The following is a 19,363-nucleotide window of genomic DNA, read 5'->3' as shown; positions in this document are numbered from 1 at the left end:
CTCTTTACTTTTGAAGAAATGTATAAAAATAATTTGTAATTTCTATAACGGCGAAGAAAAACATATTGTGAAACCTACATATACCTGTCAATTGTGTAAAACTTAGCCAGCATATTTCTCTGTCTGAGACGAAACACGAGCCCAGCAGTGGGAACATAATTTGGTTGATAGCTAATAGTTTGGTTGATAATGATAATCAATACTAAAAAAAAGTTAATAAAAATATATCTTAAATAATAAATACCCGTAGTAATAAAATTATAGATACTCACTAAAGTATCTACTTATATTAATAGCGTTAAAAGCACTAATTAATTTTATACCACATCAAGAGAAGCTGTAAGATTTTTAATTTATTCGCAGCGAAAATGGGGAATTGATTGAAACCTCCGCAGTTTCTACTGTAGATTAATTATATTCCTTAATGAAGTCCAATTAGTGGGCGAAGCCATCAATCTTCGACTCGGCGGGGTGATGTATGACCCCCGAGGCATTGGCAGAGAGGTCATAAATTATTTCAGTTCATATCCCTGAAAATTTCAATATTGTTTTCAAAGGAAATGGGGCATTAAATTAAAACCGAATGAAAAATGTTTTGAAACATTTTGGTTTTAGGATTAAGCTGTTCATAGCACTCAGTGTGTGTTTTTGATAAAATGGAATTGTGTTTTCAAGTAAGTGAGTATTCATTTTCAGTAACAATTCATCGGTGTGTATGTATACATTTAACAATGCTAAATTTTCTATCAAAATTACCATAAAACTATTATTTGGTATAGTGTGAAAAATAATATAGTCATTATTTTTTTATTTCATTTATTTATTTCGAAGACTCCAACGGTACCACATAATAATCTGTCAGACAAGCTGGGCTGTAATATTAGGGTTGGCCCGAAAACTAGAAATACATAAATACGCTCGAAAAACATTGCCCTCCGTAGCCGGGTAAGAATACATCGCATGTTTCATATAGGTATAAGTTACCATCCATCAATTATGAATTATATATTATAATATACAATAATATTTTACTTTTATATAGGAATGTGCGTATCTATTAAAGTAAAGTAAACTTTATACCGAAAAAATAATTCTCCTATAAAAACATAACTTCCTGTCCAAATGTCACAACGACTTAAAACAAAACCCGGCGGCATTTTCCGTCAATATAACCGATCCTTATTGTTAACACCCTCCGATATTCTGAACACGCTCAAATACGTCGGTAGACCAGTTAAATGCGTTGTCCAAACATATACGAAGCCTGCTACCGACAGGCTTACGCCATAAAATATTGTGCAAACTAACAACGTATCGACAAAGAGCCCGTCGAAGTAATCCTACGGGGAACATCGTAAAACATTTGTTTACAAAACCTGTCAGGCTGAAAAACGAATATTGGAGGTAAATACAGATGCCGCAAATGTAGACCGAACATAAACTTTTTTCTATTTCCCTTCACGAGTTTTTCTAACGCGAGTGAATTTTAATCGAACTACCTATTTATTTTGAATTGGGTTTTCACGCGGAAATTACGTACGAATAGGCTCAAAATATTTTTGTTTGTGTAATTGGTAGACGAATCAATAGAGCAGGTTAAGCGAATATATGTATGTATACATGTTTTTTTGGGTATATATATGTTTTTCGTTTGTAGAAGATTATTTTTATAGTAATGGAAGTACGAAATAAGCATGCGGTAAACCTTAAGGTGACCAGTTACTACTGGACATGGACATCTGTAATCAACTCCAGATAAGATAATATTCTTGCCTGAAGTTGGCCACAAAGCTAGAATGCCGCGGCTAAATAGGTATGTCTGTATTATCACACTTCAAAGCGGAATAAAGCAGCACTCAACACTGCTGTTATTAGATAGAAATTGGTAACAACATATGAATTGATTGTATGGTCGGGTATCTATGAGTACGATATAGTTTGAATCCGCTGTCAAAAGCAGTTACATGCAAGTCACAGTCAGTTGCAAATATAAGTATAAAGCGCTGTACACATTCAAATTAACTATGCGTTTTTTACTTACGCATAATCGTGTTTCCTAAAAGTGATTTAACGGAAATCTATTATTCATTCGATTTTTTCAACGACCGTAATTTAGTATTAATTTAATGAATTCTCCAATCTAGTTATCTCATATCAGCGGTGAATGAAGTGGATGGATTTCAATTAGCATTCAAATTGGAACCCATTAATTAGCACCGATTAGTGGATTCCGACTGCCCGTGGCGCATGCAATTGTGTGACCATTACCTATTATATTAAGCAAAAAGTGTAGGGAAAATTGGATTTTAACATAATATCATAAGGGTCATTAACATATTTAAAATAATTTTACGTGAGTAATCCAACTAGACTTTTAGGTTACTATTGTTTAAGTAACTGACTATTTTGGATTCAACATGATTTGAGAATTGAAAAGGTTTTATTCAATATCTTCATTATTCAGGTATCCGTATAAGTTATAGAAGGATTTAAGTTTATAATGTCAACTAAAGTCCAATAAAATAGAAACAGGTCATTTTCCAGAAAATTCAGTCAAGTTTTCATTTAAAAAACAGAAAAGAGCATCCATTACAGCAATATTTTGGAAATAACAAAATTGTAATCAAGTAAAACACTATAATCGACCCCGATAATAACTCTCTATTAACAGTGATAGTTGATGTAAGTTTATTTTATACTTTTACGGAATGCACTCAGTGAAATGGAGTAGTACAAACAGCTCTCAAATGCACCTGCCGATAAATTTAATATTTTCTTCGCTGGAAATCTATGAACTTTTAAATATAGTTTTGCGTATAGTGCAAAAATATTTCAAAACAAAAATGCAAACATCAAATTGAGTATCGCATCGCACTAAATCTAATATGAAATATTAGTTACTTAACTTTGTTTTTTTTTACATAGTATACGAGTAGCAGACGAGCATGCAGTCCACCTGATGGTAAGTACCTACTGCCGCCCATGGACATTTGTAATCAACCCCAGATAGGATTAGATATTCCTATCTGAGGTCGGCCAGAGAGGCGCCGCTACCCCTGACGACCAAGCTGGAACGCCTCGGAAAAGTATGTCTCCCTTTTCACACCCTTCAAACCGGAAAACAGCAGCGCTTAACACTGCTGTTATTAGGTAGAAATAAATTACTGTTTTAAAATAAATAACTCATTTGGCACTGTCTACCAATTTGTACTGTCTACACGTGGAAAGTTCCTGGTTACATCTCCAGTTAGCTAGAAATTAATTTATATTTAATTAAGTATTCAGTTCTTAGTCTATTTGTGTGTGTTCATTTGTATTTATGTGTGATCATAGCAACTAAGATATAGATAATTGTTATGCGAGTATTTGTTATTCTACAAGTGAGCTAGTGACAACTCAAGAAGGTTTCTTTTTACTTATCCCGTCAAGTGAATGCATAGCTATTAGTGTGGATGGAAAGCTGTTGCTTGAAATAGCTTTCCGAGCTAATGGCTGGCATTGGATTGGAGCAAAAAGTTCAAAAGCGTTAAAAGCCATAAACGTTAGCAGTAGCTCTTCATAAATATAAAAACGTAATAAATTTAAAAGTACTGCGTTTTATGTAGTTTTGTTGCAGCATCACTGTCATAAATAACTGGTGGCTGTGTTTCAGTATTATACTTTGAATTATGTGCTACGATAGACTAACTAATATTATGACGAACATTTCCAATTTCATTCTTAGGGAGAGTGAAATTTAATGAAATGAAAATAGATAATTTAAATAGTTCCCGTAATAAGTTAAATAATATATATGTCGCAGTCGTGAAGCGGAATACGCATCTAACTTGACTCAAATTCGTCTTGACAGATTTGTGAAGTACTTACCTCCGGTCGAGCGAGCATTTATAAACGAAGAGCGTTCACTCACGAGCACAGTCTTGAAGCGACGCTCGATGGGACATCACGGAACTGTCCCTCCGTTTCATTTAGTTACCTTTTTTAATTGTTATAATTAAACTATAGTCAGCCTGTCAAGCCATCTTATCTCATTTGCACGATACCCTGCATGGCGTATGCCACCATGTCGGACAGAAATGAAGGCGAAGATCCTGACACTCCCGATATATATATATATATATATATTTTTTCATTTTCAGAGAAGCCTTCTCCCCGGAAATAGGTCAGTAATGATAGGATAGTAACTTATTTTCGTTACATTTAAAAAATAAACAAAATGCTTTCTTCATTTGAAACAACAACGTGAACATTATGACATAAAAGCTTGTTACAAAACTTTCTACTCAAACTCACTGCACATTGCACAAAATCGACATTTTAAATCTCACATTATTCTCGCCAAACTACTTCGCCAAAAGATGACGTGAACAATGTTCTGAAGACGATAAAACCAGCGATAAGTCGATGGTATCTCTAAACTTCGGTCTGTTTTCACCAATCTTTCCAATGGCTTTTGTTTGGACATTATGAGAATGTACGGAATACCGTGAACATGGAGTTTAGTGTTTAAAAATATCCTCCGAAACCATCGCTGTCGGCTATCGGAAAACTATTTTCTGTATATCGCTTGTTCAAAATAAATTGCCATATTTTCGAACAAGCGGTACAATCGTACCGATATTACCTTTATGCTTTGCCTTATAATATGAGATTGTCGATTTGCTACTTCAAAATCTACTTGGAACACGTGAAGAAACTTTATGTTGTATTTTTGTTTATTTCAATAATATTAATCAATATGATTTATGGAATAATGTGAGGCGTTACAATTTCTTTGTGAATGTAGCAACGCATGTATAGCCGATCTCTAATAGGAATCCTATTTAAGACCAAATATAAACACTTAGATGCATTTCATGTTTATTAGCTATTCCAATTTCGTAAGAAAATATATAGGGCATTTTTAGACTTTATCAAGTAACAACATTTTTGTTGTACTTTAAAATGCCGTAGCTCAGAATGCAAGGAAAATATCTCCAACGTTATTTGACGCAACGTAAAGGAGTATCGTGTAGGTTTGAAAGGAGTTCATTTGAATGCAATACGTGTCTGCGTAGTGAAGACGGTCTATAGTGATACTATCAGGTCACACGCCATCGGGTGTGTAAGGTGAAAATTTATCTGGAATTCACTCCTAAAGTAGTATATGGACATCATATTTATTGTACGTGCACACATTTATAGCACAATATCTACTTAGAAGTTATAATCAGACTAAATGATGTTTCTACACTTTTTACGACTCTGTGTACTTATGTAGTCGTTTTGTGTGTTTTTATAGTCAAGAAAATAATAAATAACGACTAAACCTAGGAGAGAAGCAGATGAAAAGCAACGTAGATATAGATACCTACTTTTCCATGGAGTAAAGTCAACAGTTACCAGGCATTTTTTGTCAAAAGTCTTTCCTTGACTCTTATAGAAAAATGATATAAGAACACTGTTAATCTAGTCACGTTTAAAAAACACCAAAATACAATTACTGCTTACGTTAAGAGTAAGCAGTAACAGTGCCACAGACAGATACAGTTATACATGTAATACTTATAACACCCCTCACCTATTTATATATATATGTGACCATATTACATGTCACCTCTCCTCATATAATATTACTCATATTGTACTACCCTATATTTACATTCTAAATAAATAAAATTGTAAATGAAAAAATAAATAGATTTAAAAACACAGTAATTTAGAAACCACACAGGACTCCCATTTTTTTTATTTAGCTAGTTATAACCTTTTACGATTTTTGTCACATAGAATGAATGGAATACCGGCGCTTCACTCTGAATGGAATATGAAAACAAATACAAAACCAATCAAAACGCACGGTTCGTTTGTATAGAATTAATAAAATATTTGTGTACAAACAAAAAAATCTGGTTACACGTCCACAACAACGCTAAGCTATTTTAGAAATTCGGTTTAGTTGACGCGCGATTTTGCGTGAATTAAGCGTGGTTTTTATAACGCGTAGAATTTTATAAAAAATGGCTTATGGTTTATTCATATAGACAATATGTATTCCTAAATAATCTAAGATGGCTTTTTTATTGAACGCGTGTAAGACGTAAAGACGGTTCGTCTGAAGACAAATTACCGCCACATCTATTTCTATTATCTTTGTAATAAACTACTATTTTATTTTTAAACTTGGAGCATGTGATATACCTGAGACATGAGACGTCCCTACTTCGTCCTTTTGGCTAGAGTTGTATGACCGCATCCCAGCACGACTCCAACCTTATTTGAGTTGTTTATAGATGTTCATGAAAAGTTTACTTGCTGTGTTTTATCTTATTAATTTTATTTTATTGTAACTTGTTTTTATTTCAACTGGATTATATTTAATGAACCCGAATTCATCAAAATGTAGTCTATGTTACTACTACAATTTAGACCATTCCAACGACACCTCAAGCCGTTTGGGGTGTAGGGCGTGGCAAATAATGAGACATACATGCAAACAAACGTACCTACATACATACGCTGTAAAAACAAAACCTTTCGCAGTCGGGTAAATAAAAAGTCCTTAAATAATAATAAAATTTGACCCTTAGAAACACCCACTTTAATTTACCCATTGTTTTAATTACTACCCTGCGCAGTATGGCAAATAAAAAAGTCTACCCAAAAAATATACCCTTAGTAACACCCACTTTCATTTACCCATTGTTTTAATTACTAGCATGGCAAATAAAAAAGTCTACCCAAAAAATATACCCTTAGAAACACTCACTTTAATTTACCTATTGTTTTGATTACTACCAAACTTTGTACAACATAGACGCGTAGTTCCCCACCTGTACTTCAAAGTTTGAGGACAGCGGGTCGACAGGCAGTGAATAATGAAGGCGCAGATTGTGCGCCATGTGGTAAGTGTGGGGTCGCAATACAACCATCACTTCTATTTAAATCTGGTAAATGATATCCGTCCCTTCCTATTTACAAATTTTGAAGCATTTTCGGGATACTCTAATATAAAAATTTCTTGCTTGCTTAAAAAATGCGTTATTACCTTTATATGGTGTTCGGTATTGCATTAGCGACTTTTTTGAAATTTTAATATTTTCATAACCAATGGAGAAAATTACATCGCTGGTAATCTTCTCTACAAGTAATTACAAGTAACTCTTTCTCCTACATGATATACATTTCTTTTATAAAATCTCATTATTAAAATAATGTATGTAACATTTGTGCCATAATGCTAAAGCGTATTAGATTTTCCGGTTAGCTATCATGACTATATTAATCGAAAAGTACTTTCAGGGGTGAGTTGTACTTTACTTTTTAAAAAATGTGATTGTTTTACCAAAATCGTACACATTACTTTAGGTACGTGACTTAAAGCACATATTAATATAATAATAACAATAATGTAACCTATTGTTACATTATAAAAATGGGCGTATAGCAAAAAATACTAAAAAATTTTATCCTTATCCTTACTACCTTCCTAATATTATAAATCCGAAAGTAACTCTGTCTGTCTGTCTGATTGTCTCTTCTTCACGCCTAAACCACTGAACTGATTTCAATGAAATTTTGTACAAAGATAGTCTGAGACCCGTGAAAGGACATAGGATAGTTTTTATCCTGGAAATCCCACGGGAACTAGGGAGGGCGTTCTAAGATCGATTAATCGGAGAATCGATCTTTTGGACCAAAAATAGATATTTTGATATTTTAATCGATATTAGTAAGGATTGAATCGTAAACTATGCATTTGATCAAGTGATGATCTTTAGCAAAGTTGTTGTCTATGAGCCCACGAAGGTTTCAGAGTTGGTACGTCCAATTTTCGCCAGATGGCGCCATGAATTCATGTCTGTCATTCCAATGAAGGTACGAATTTTCAGTTTTAGGTATGTTAGTATGTCATATTATTTTCTTTTAAACGCGGGCGAAGCCGCGGGCAAAAACTAGTGTCATATAATTCCTTAACATACTCGTAAAGGACATGCCTACTTTTATCCCTTTTTGATTAAACGCTAAGCTGTAAAGTTCTCCCATACACTAAATATACATGAAACCGCTAAAGTTTCAGTAATACCTGGCTATAATTTTGAACGAAGTTCGTGTGGAGTTCGCGAACAATTTTCAAGTTTGCGAGTTGGAACTTTATTTTGCAGTATTATGTTCACGCAGTCATGTTAATCGCTTGCCGTGTAGGTTTAAAGTTTTCTGTAATTATTTATTTTGTTAAATTTTAGTAGCGAAGTTTTGCAGATATGTTACGGTTATGTTTTCATAGGCTTTGAATTTTACCCCAGCCTACTACCCCAGTAGGTATACCACTGATTATTCATTGTTTATATAGAAACTAAGACGATCAACAACTTTTACCATTAGACTGTGGACCAAGAAGAAATCCACTTTTAATAACTCAATTTTCCTTCTAAATCTCGATTGTGATTAAAGTAACGTAAGCATCAAATAATGACTAGCAATAATATACAAACAAAAAGCCGACTGCTTAAAAATATAGCTTTTGGGTACTCTTACAGATTAGACGAATCTAACGACATCTCCTTTGTTAAAATTTCTCAAGCCGTTTGGGCTATAGGACATGCCAAATAATGGGATATCCATACATACATAAATACATTTACGCGCTGAAAAATATTATCTTCCGCGGTCGGGTCCAGACACTTGTCATTATGATTCCAAATATAATGTATTTGTTCAATTATTTATTTACATTAAATCATTATTATTGTATACAAATTACGAACAAAAGAGTTATTATTGTATACAATACTTCTGTTTAATAACTAGAGCACGGGCTATTTGTCAGGATCCCAACAATATTCATAGTGTGATTAGTGGGATTCGCTAGACAAGGACATATTGCCGTCATTCCAGAACACGTCATAACAACGACATTCCGGGAGTTGTCAGTTCGTTAAACTCGTGACTTATCTCGACGTCAACTGGGATAACGAAATAAGGGCAAATCCAGACTTGCGACTAGGAAATATTTATTTTGTGATAGGAGTGAAAACGCATAACACCTAAAAATCTTATTGATCAATGGCCAATGAAACCCTTGGCAATGAATTGGCACTGATGTCAAATAAATCAGGAGTTCTATACAAATTTGATCATGAAAATTCATTGCAACTACACACTTATACGTATGCAATTAATTCTATACTTATTAATAATTTTATTTTGAAAATAATAATTATTGTAATGTAACTAAGTGACAAACGTATAACTTCATGATTTAAGTCAGTTAAAATTATCTAATTTAAATTAAATTAAATATTTCTACCGAAGTTCATTCGATTATTATTTTTTGATTCATTGTTTTTAAATAAAGTTTATCTACAACTGCCCTTAAATTTAGTCCTCAGAGAAGTAACTCATTCCATTTCTAGCCAAAATCCCTATACCTAACGAAGTAAACTAATTTAGCTCTTAGGCGCTGTATCATAAAATTTAAACTGTAATTCTTGATAGTAGGTACCTAATGTTTGTTTCCGTCATCATATTAATAGTACATTACAATACGAGGACGAAAAATTTTTTTCTGACAAGTGTGAGTTTGCAGGCCGAGCCGCAGGCGAGGACTGCAATCACACGAGTCAGAAAAACATTTTTTGTCCGCGTGTTGTATAAAATTTTATATTACGGGGTCGGAAATGGGGGTTTTGCGCACGCGAAGCGTGCGTAAAACGTCCATTTACGCACGCCGTGATATAAATTAATATTTATAATACCAATACTATTGCCGAATATTGTCGACTCATTTTACTGATAATTACATGCTTTTAGCATTAAGCCCGCCTTTTGTACCACATCATATATGGTTCAGTAAAATATAAATAAATAATTGATAGATGTTCTAGATCAAATGACAGGGATCTTACCTACATATACGGTCCGCGTGACGGAGTGGTCACAATACCGGTCTAACATGCATTTGGTTCTGGGTTCAATTCTCGGTGAGACAGATATCTACATGATAAGTTTCGTTATCCATTCTGGGTCTGGGTGTTTGTATATTCGTCTTTGCGAGTATTCAAGGCACCCACGTCCCACGAAAATCATAGTGTGTCGCATACCGCCGTGCACACCAGACGGAGGGGTGAGCGTCAAAATGCTCACCTAGGCTGAGCCCGACTGGGCAACGCGCTAAGAGGACTCCGGTTGCGTTTCTTTAGAGATCCCGGGGTCCTCTACGCAGCGCCGAGCACGGCCACCGGGAGGGTTTTAGTGCGGTAAAAATCCCACATAACCCTGTGTCGCTTCCACGGCATAGGAATTTGAAGGTTCCCCCTCGTCAACAAAAAAAAAAGGTGTATTGAATTAACGTAAATGCATGAATGTAGAAAGTTTTTTTTTTTTCTTTTTAATAACATAAGAGTAGCAGACGAGCATGCAGTCCACCTGATGGTAAGTGGCTACTGCCGCCCATGGACATCTGTAATCAACCCCAGATAGGATTAGATATTCCTACCTGAGGTCGGCCACAGATGCGCCGCTACCCCTGAGGACTAAGCTGGAACGACTCGGAAAAGTCTGTCTCCCTTACCACACCCTTCAAACCGGAACACAGCAGCGCTTAACACTGCTGTTATTAGGTAGAAATAGGTGTGGCGGTGGTGCCGCCGGAGTCGAACCAGAAAGGGTTCTACCACCTTTAAATTAATTAAGTGTTGAAAAATATGATTCCACATAAAACTTCAACCCAGTTGCAAACTGATGGCATTTCGAATTCCACACTTCGCTGATTCTACCCATTAAACACTGCACCGTAGATAACAAGCAATGTGCTGTCACAGCACTTCGCTGTTCGAATGCACAGCATCAGCGTTTACCGAACAAACACTATTTCAACCGTTGTAACTTTATTTCTACTATACTAACTTTTATCACTGGTTTTCGTAGTGAGTTGTTTGAATCTCGTAGTAGTTTTCTCATGATTTAGACACGGCAGTGTGTCAGCCAAGTTAGAAGAAAATTACGACGGATTATCAGTGTCTAAATTAAATTAACATGTTTAATTTACTATTTAGAGCAGATTTTTTTTATTTTTGTAATAAATAGCCAAACAGGCCGAACTTTTCTTATCAGTGTACACTACCTAATGCGTGTACATTTATATCCAAATCTGAATTATGTAAGTATTCAATACATACATATTTGATACTTGGATATTTTATACTAGGCCTAACCTAGTCATCCACTCAAAAATCAATTAATTTAAATATCAGTAAATAATGAGTTACTTATGTGAATCCATATCCAGAAAGAGTACCGTGAGTAAACTATACAATATTAACTAACACTGAGTCTACTTACAGCCTCAATAACGAGTCCACGTAAAGCTAAACTCAATCAACTTGCAGCCTTACCGTCCTTCACACAAGGACCGTTCGACGGGCATACATCAATGCCAAATTATTTTCAGCTACAGTAATTTGCTCGTACAAAGTGCAGTTGCTGCTCATGTACAAACCATTTTAACCTCTAACGACGCTTGATTATCGAGTGGTCCGTTGTTAATCGCCTGAGCTTACACTCCCTTTAATTAAACAACGAACTGGACGCAACAGATTACACGGACAAATATTTTGCCGTCGGCGATATTTACTAGAGATCAGAGAAGTTTCATTCGTATGAAATTTGTCTTAGTGAAACGAAAACTGCTTATTAATGTAGGTGAGTAAAGCCTTGTATTCATTAGGCAACATTTGTTTATAAACACTGCTTATAAACTGTTTATAAACAGTGTTTATCAATGTTTCATTATCTCTGTAAACAGTTTATAAACAAAGGTGATGAAACATTGTTTCTGAAACATGTTGCTGTGCTCCCCACGTTGAATGGGGAGCAAGACGAAACATTTAGTTTATAAACAGCAGTTGACAGATGTGGACGTAAGTTGCGCTTGTTTATAAACATGGAAATAGTGTGGTCCAACGACCAGATTTTGTATGCTCATAGAGCTTTATCAATAGTATAATATACTTTGGGATGTCTCAAATAAAGAATATAAAAATAAATTTAAAAAATGATGTTTGGGCCGATATTGCTACAGAATTGAATATTTCGCAAAAGGAGGTAGACACCAAGATGCATATTTTACGCTCATAATATTCCCGAGAAAATAAAAAACTGTGGTGTACTATGCGATGCACTATGATTAGTATGATCGAATGTATTGAAAGTATTGAGTAGTCAGTAACAAATCAGGACTCGAAGATTACGATCGTTTATTTTACTCGAACCTTAAGCATCTTACATTACAAAACAAAAATCATTTTTTTTTTGATGTGAAACATCTATAGCCGCACGTAAAAAAGATTTCTGGCGTGGCGACGATTACCTTTAACTACATAGACAAATGTTCTATAAGGGACAGAGCTATTAGAACAATGTGATAAAAAAAGACAACTAGTGTTTGACCTTGCGTTTCAAGTGTACGCAAACGTAAATATTGACAATGGAATATAGTGACCAATGATTACTTCAGTCAAAACGGGACATCGATTTTTTTATGTCAAATACTTTTTACTTGAAAAAATATAGTTAGAAATAATAAAAAACACGCTTTTATGATAAAATTAACTAAAAAGTAGAAAATAATTTTCAATCTAGAATAAAAGTAAATAGTATAATTGTGCAAAAAATGTGGGGCGCTTTATGAAAACTGATAAATGGAGCACCCCATGTTTTTTTCACAATTAATAATATTTACTGTTACTTAATTGACAATGGCAACGGTTCATTTCGGAGACAACGGCACGAAGCATCGAAAAAAGGGACTGTCCCGTTAAAAACGGGACGTATGGACGTATATTTCTCATTGATACTCATGCTTGTCAAAGACAATGAAATAATGGAACAGAAGGTAAAAAATGTCCAGAACTGTCGATAATAGTTTTAGTACATCGTTTACGTAGAAATGTTATAGTACAGTTTAACTAAATAAATTATTATTATATAAATATATAATTTGATAAAAGAATGTATCTATACAGATGTATCGACTGGTTTAAAATATACGATTTAAAAATTGTTTATATTTATTATCGTATATTAGTAAAGATTACTCACTCCTAACAAGAAAATGTACCCAGTTTTGAGAATTGAAATAGTTGCGTAAAAAAGTTTTGCCACGTCTCCGTGCTAAAATGTCCCTAAAATATTTGAAATAATTATTTATCTATTATGTAAATTACGCAGTATTAGTTATTTATTTGTAAATTTTCTCTAAAAATGTTTTTATTTGTCAAGAATTAAAAAAAAACTTACTAATAAGCCGTTTGTGGCTTCATTCAATTTCAAGGCGGCGAAGTATCTTTACTAATTTATGTTTATTATTTTCAGTTTTATTTTACACACGACCATTAATTGCAAAGTTGTGTACATTTTATAAATGTACTAGCTGACCCAGCAAACATTGTGTTGCCATATAAATAAAAAAAATGTTAAGGGTGAACAACCCTTATCACTTAAGAGATATGAAAAATAGATAGATAGTAGCCAATTCTCAGACTTACTGAATATGCATATAAATTTTGATGAAAATCAGTAAGAGCGTTTCGCAGGAGTACAGTAACTAACATCGTGACATGCGAATTTTATATAATCGTACCGTGGTCTTTTTGAGGATTAATTTCTGGCTATACAAAGATTGTTTATTAAATTATGTTTAGGTTAATTTATTCAATTAAAGAAATTTTAAAATACCGTATACTATCCTATATAAATTTTATGGTAATATTTTTTATTATTTACCACAGATATCGAAGAAAATTTAGAGATTAGGATACAGAATTTCCCATATATCGATTTTATTTTATTAAAATAAACTATAAAAAGTTATATTTTGACTAAAACACACTAATATAAAAATTAAGCAGTGGGATCTTAAACTATAACATACACGTATGAACATCGTGAGCTTCAATAAAATGTCACTTCTGTTCTGTTGATCTATGGTCATAGATCAATGAAAATTTTTTCATTGATCTATGACAGTTAAATTCAATCAATGAAAGTTTTTGTCAATGAAAGTGATAAAGACGCAAAATGCATGGTCATGCATTTTGCGTCTTTATCACTTTCATTGACAAAAACATACTTTGTCTCTTTCTGGTTACTCATGTAATCATGGCGGATCGAACACGAAAAATAAACAAAATTTAATAATTTCTCTTCATTTACGTGTGATAGGTGATTCCATGAATCTTGTTTCTTTTTCGAGCATAATTTTTGCATTTATGCATTTATGCATTTATGTAACAGTCAGGATAATTTAAGATTTTATCATGGAAGAAGAGTAGATCCATCAGTTTCAAGTTTACAGCTAGAATTTAAAAGATTATCTCTAAACAAACTTACTACATTGCAAGAACTGATCACTGAATTTATAAACTCCAGAAATAAATTAACCATTTATACTTTAAACTGCCAAAGTCTCAGAAAACATACTACTGATTTACAAGATTCTATTTGTCAAAGGAGTAACTTTTTATTACTAACTGAAACATGGCTTCCTGCAGATGAATCAGTTGACTTACCTAATTTTCAGTGTATAGCTAAATTTAAGAGACAAAATGTTACAGCCGCTGGAGTTGCCATTTATAAAAACAACAATGCTTCACATATTACTACATTCAACATGGATTTAGTAATTCAAAATGCTACAGAAGTTCATGTCTCCCAAACATCTATTGGCGATATGTGTGCTTCACATGTTAAACTAGAAGATGGAAGTGAATTGATGATGATTGTTGTGTACATTTCTCCTAATAAAAAAATAAATGACATCATTTCATTTTTACACGAGAGATTATTTCCGTACAGTCACAAAGGTTCAATAACTTTCAAAACCAATAAAGACAAACTACCATTGATTTTAGCTGGGGATTTCAATGTAAATTTTGCAAAAGATGAATCAACGCCATTAATTACGTTTCTCCAAGAAGAATTTCAATTGCAAATTAATAACAATCCAAGAGAAGCTACCACCAGATACGGAACAACAATAGATGCTGTATTTATTAGATATCTTGATAATGTTATGTCCAATACTTTTGTAACATACTTCAGTTACCATCGACCAATTGTCACAGTAATACCGTCCTCAGAGGCAACATCGAATATAACTATTATCTAAGTCACTGATTAAACGAATTAAGTAGTCACGATTTGAAATAAATTCGTAAATTTTTGTATTTAATGAAAATAAATTTTATTCAATAAATAGTCATCGTTATCTGGAAAAAAATCGTAATATTTTATTTTATCATTATGACATATTTAGTTCCTATCACAATATGTTCTTTTCTGCATATTACTTTTACAAAATAATGTCGATGTTTCACATCTGCCAGGCGTCCCGTGACGGCTCACATTTTTTCTATTAACACTTTTATGAATTATTGCGTAAGCAGAAGAGAGCATCACTACCTCCTCGGGCAACATCCTAGCAACAACCGACAAGTGTAGACTGCAAAGTTTCAGAAACATTGTTTAGAGTAAACTTGTTTATAAACACGCCTTAAAAGTTTATAAACAAATGTTGCCTAATGAATACAAGGCCTAATACAACGAAATACATTAATAAATTAAGTAACGCGTTGGTGAAATGCGTTTGCAGTTTTATTGCGTTGGCAGCGTAAGTCGTTTTGTTGACGAGGGAGAAACCTTCAAAAGGTACCCGGTGCCGTGGGAGCGGCACAGGGTTATGTGGGATTCTTACCGCAATAAAACCCTCCCGGTGGCTGTCCTCAGCGTTACTAAGAGGACTCCGGGATCTCCTACGGAACGCAACCGGAGTCCTCTGAACGCATTGCCCCTTCGGGCTCCGCCCAGATGAGCTTCAGAGCTCGCCACACCGTCTGGTGTTTACGACGCTATGCGACCACACATACCGCCGTCCTTCCAGTGGTCGCTTGCTAAACGGTTCGATCTCCCACTCTAGCCGCCCGCAACCCCGGAGCCCACAATTAGTCGCCTCTTACGACAGGCAGGGGATACCGTAGCCCTATTCTGGTCCCGGAGCTACAGGGACAGCTCAAAACTTAACCTAACCTAACAAATTAACATTAGTGATTTTTAACCGACTTCAAAAAGGAGGTGGTTATCAATTCGGCCGGTATCATTTTTTTTTATTTTTTTTTATGTACGTACACGAATAACTCCGCCGTTAGTGGACCGATTTTAATAATTCTTTTTTTATTGTGTAGAGACGAGCTGGAAATTAGTCCCATTTAAATATGGTTAGGATCCATCGATGGGTTCTGGAGAAAATGAGGGGAACTCCTCCACCCATGTAAATATAACAGCCATAACTTCGCCGTTTATGAACCTATTTTAATGCTTTTCATTTCGTGTGTGGACAATTGCTACAAGTTGGTCCCATTTAAATATGATGAGGAGATCAGGGTATAATTCAAATAAATGTTGGTTTAGTACATATTTCTGAAGTCGGCGCTCATATTAGACACGCTGTTTACATAGTTATCCAAGGAAATATATTGAGCGCCGACTTCAGAAATATGTACTAAACCAACATTTATTTGAATTATTTTTTACTTTGTAGTGACATAGAAGTCGGTTGTATTTTTGCTAAATTTTTTTAATAATATCCATACTAATAATCTTGTATTATATCAATAATAGGGTATCTATCGCAGCATGTGTAGATCGTAACCGCTCCCCAAAGTTAAGCATTAGGCGCGATCGGTTCAATAGGTGACCGCTAGTGGCTTAATTAAACGCACGCTTCCATGTTTTGCGGTGTACTTTGATCATTAAAACTTTATCAAAAATATCAAATTCAGTGTCACGTTTTTAAGGTACACTTCATTTTGTGTATTTTACAAAAGAGACCCGATGTAACACATAACGATGTAACACATTTTTTTTTTTAAATTAGTTTGGATATTTTTATTAATTTGAAAAAACAAGTACAACTATATCCATCATAATACATATCCGTCATAATAATGTGTAATCGTAATAATGTGAAAAAAATAACTGGCTACTTAGATATTATATGAAAAAAAACCTTTAAATGTTGAATACACGTACATACGACTTAGTTAAGTAATTTCCATTTGTAAGGTATCCTAAAATCCAATCCAAATATCTCATTATATTATTGACATATTTTAGGCCTGAGGCACTTTATGAGAATCAATGTATTGTCTTAGGAATACCCTAGATAAGTTACTTAGATTAAGTTCTGATATACAACACTTGAAACTTCGGGAACCGAAATTAGTTATAGAGGCGGAATAATTTACGATATAACAGTATTACAATAATGTACTAAGGCACCCTCTGTTTTACATATACTTGTATTACATTATTATACCCAAAGTACTTAGTAGTTTCCCGTGGTTTCACTAGTATGCCTTTTCGTATATCATCTCACATTTTCACCATTTAGATTTCATGTTGTTACATCATTTTTTTTTCTCATCATATTCAGTGTTTCTAGAGAGAAAGAGTTTCTCTAAATATCAAACATCCGTGCATCTCCTAAAGTTTATAACGAACGAATAAATAGGCTTACTGTGGTTAAGTAAAATCTCTGCTTTGTTGTTAACTTCGGATTAACAATATCCCGCTACATTACATACCAGGCATTGGGAACTGTTGCAAATTTTCAGAAATAAAATTTATTGTACGGATAAGTTGAAAATCTGATTGAACCTTCACCATCATCAATAGGGTATTCTATAAGAATTAAGAGGTCATTTGCATAAATCTACGATGCTGTGGTCAGCATCTATCAGTACTTGGTAAGTACTGATAGATAAAGTTTACAAACAACATATAAGGATATTTTAAACAATAATCAGCTTTATAAAGTTTCACGCGTTATTCTTTTTCACCGTCAAAGCAAAAGGTAATGAATATATTAACATGCGTATTAGATAACTTCGTAAAATTGTAGATGCCCGAGATTTAAATTCCGGAGAGTTAGATTAGGAGGTGGAATTACTATCTTCTTTATATATATATTTCTTATGTGCGTGTGTATGTCACTGAACTCCTCCTAAACGACTGGAATGATTTTGATGAAATTTGTTGTTTGTGTTCAAGGGGACTTGAGAATGGTTTAGATTCACAATTTAGTCCGTGGGAAAAGGCTTTTTTATTTAATTTTTAATTCGTCAGTAGTTGTTGATTTTGGAATGTTTCACATTGGATTGCGGACGAAGCCGCGGGCACCACTAGTTATTTATAATAAGGAGAATATCCAATTTTTTTCTAAGACGTATTATATTTTCTTATTCACCTTTGCTACTTTAAGAAAGACGAGAGCTAATTTTAAAGAGATAAGATTATCGGTCTTTCTTTTTCAATACAACTTTCAAAGAAATTAAAATTGATTGCTCTTTAATATCTTCCTCGAATACTTTTTCGGAAGCCTGGAAGAGAATTACATTCACCTTTAAGTTTTAAAGCCGAATAATCTGTACTTTATTTATTTATCATTAGCGCTCGCCTGCGACTTTGGTCACCATAATCTAATTTCACTGAATTCTCAACTATTCCAACACTCTCTTTTTCTGGAACTATTACTATCGATGACATATTATCAATATGTTTGTATCCAGTACTTATACCTTAAAAAATGTCGATGACTAAGCTTAAAGTAGTTGTGCGTACTGTGAAGATACTATCATTTTCTGCCACCACCCTCAAAAATTTAAATAGTTGTTATATAATAGATAACAGGTCGCCTGCAATACTAATATAAATTACCTAAGTATCATAAATACATACTACATATTGTAGAAAACACTACAAATAATCACAAAAATAAATAGTAAAAGAAAATACCTGTCTACTTATTTATTCTATCCTAGAGAATTCCAGTGAATAAAATAAAATACTGTCGACAAACACGCGAGCAAATCCGCAAAGAAAAGCTTGTTTACAATAAAAAAGTGAATACAATACACACCTGATAAAAGAATCAGGGAATAAGTCGAAACAAAACAACGAGTGTATTGAAGTGGAAATAATCAAGATGTGGGTCTGACCCCGGTTGGAAATTACACATGAAAGGCAAACCGAAATGAGACCGGAATGTCTCTGATTAAATCTGCCTCCACCCGCATTTCTATACCATTGAGTCAATTAATTGAGTGGAAATAAAATATACAGTTTTCTCAAATTGTCTAATAGATCACGCTTTGTAACGCTAGTACGAGTCCATTTTTATCGAAGGAAGTGTTGACGTCTTTTATCGACGAAGCCTTTCCGATGTAGATGCGGAACCCGTTACGGGCTCACCCATGTCAAAAGTTGTCCAACCCTCCAACCAACCCCTTAAAGTGCTCTTGGATGCATGGAAACCCGTGAAATTTGG

Source organism: Epargyreus clarus, unplaced genomic scaffold, assembly GCF_041222505.1.
Source record: "Epargyreus clarus isolate Ecla_fem2 unplaced genomic scaffold, WU_Ecla_fem_2.2 ptg000005l, whole genome shotgun sequence".
Classification (NCBI taxonomy): Eukaryota; Metazoa; Arthropoda; class Insecta; order Lepidoptera; family Hesperiidae; genus Epargyreus; species Epargyreus clarus.
The sequence above is the reverse complement of the archived record's forward strand: the minus strand, read 5'-3'. Positions refer to the sequence as shown.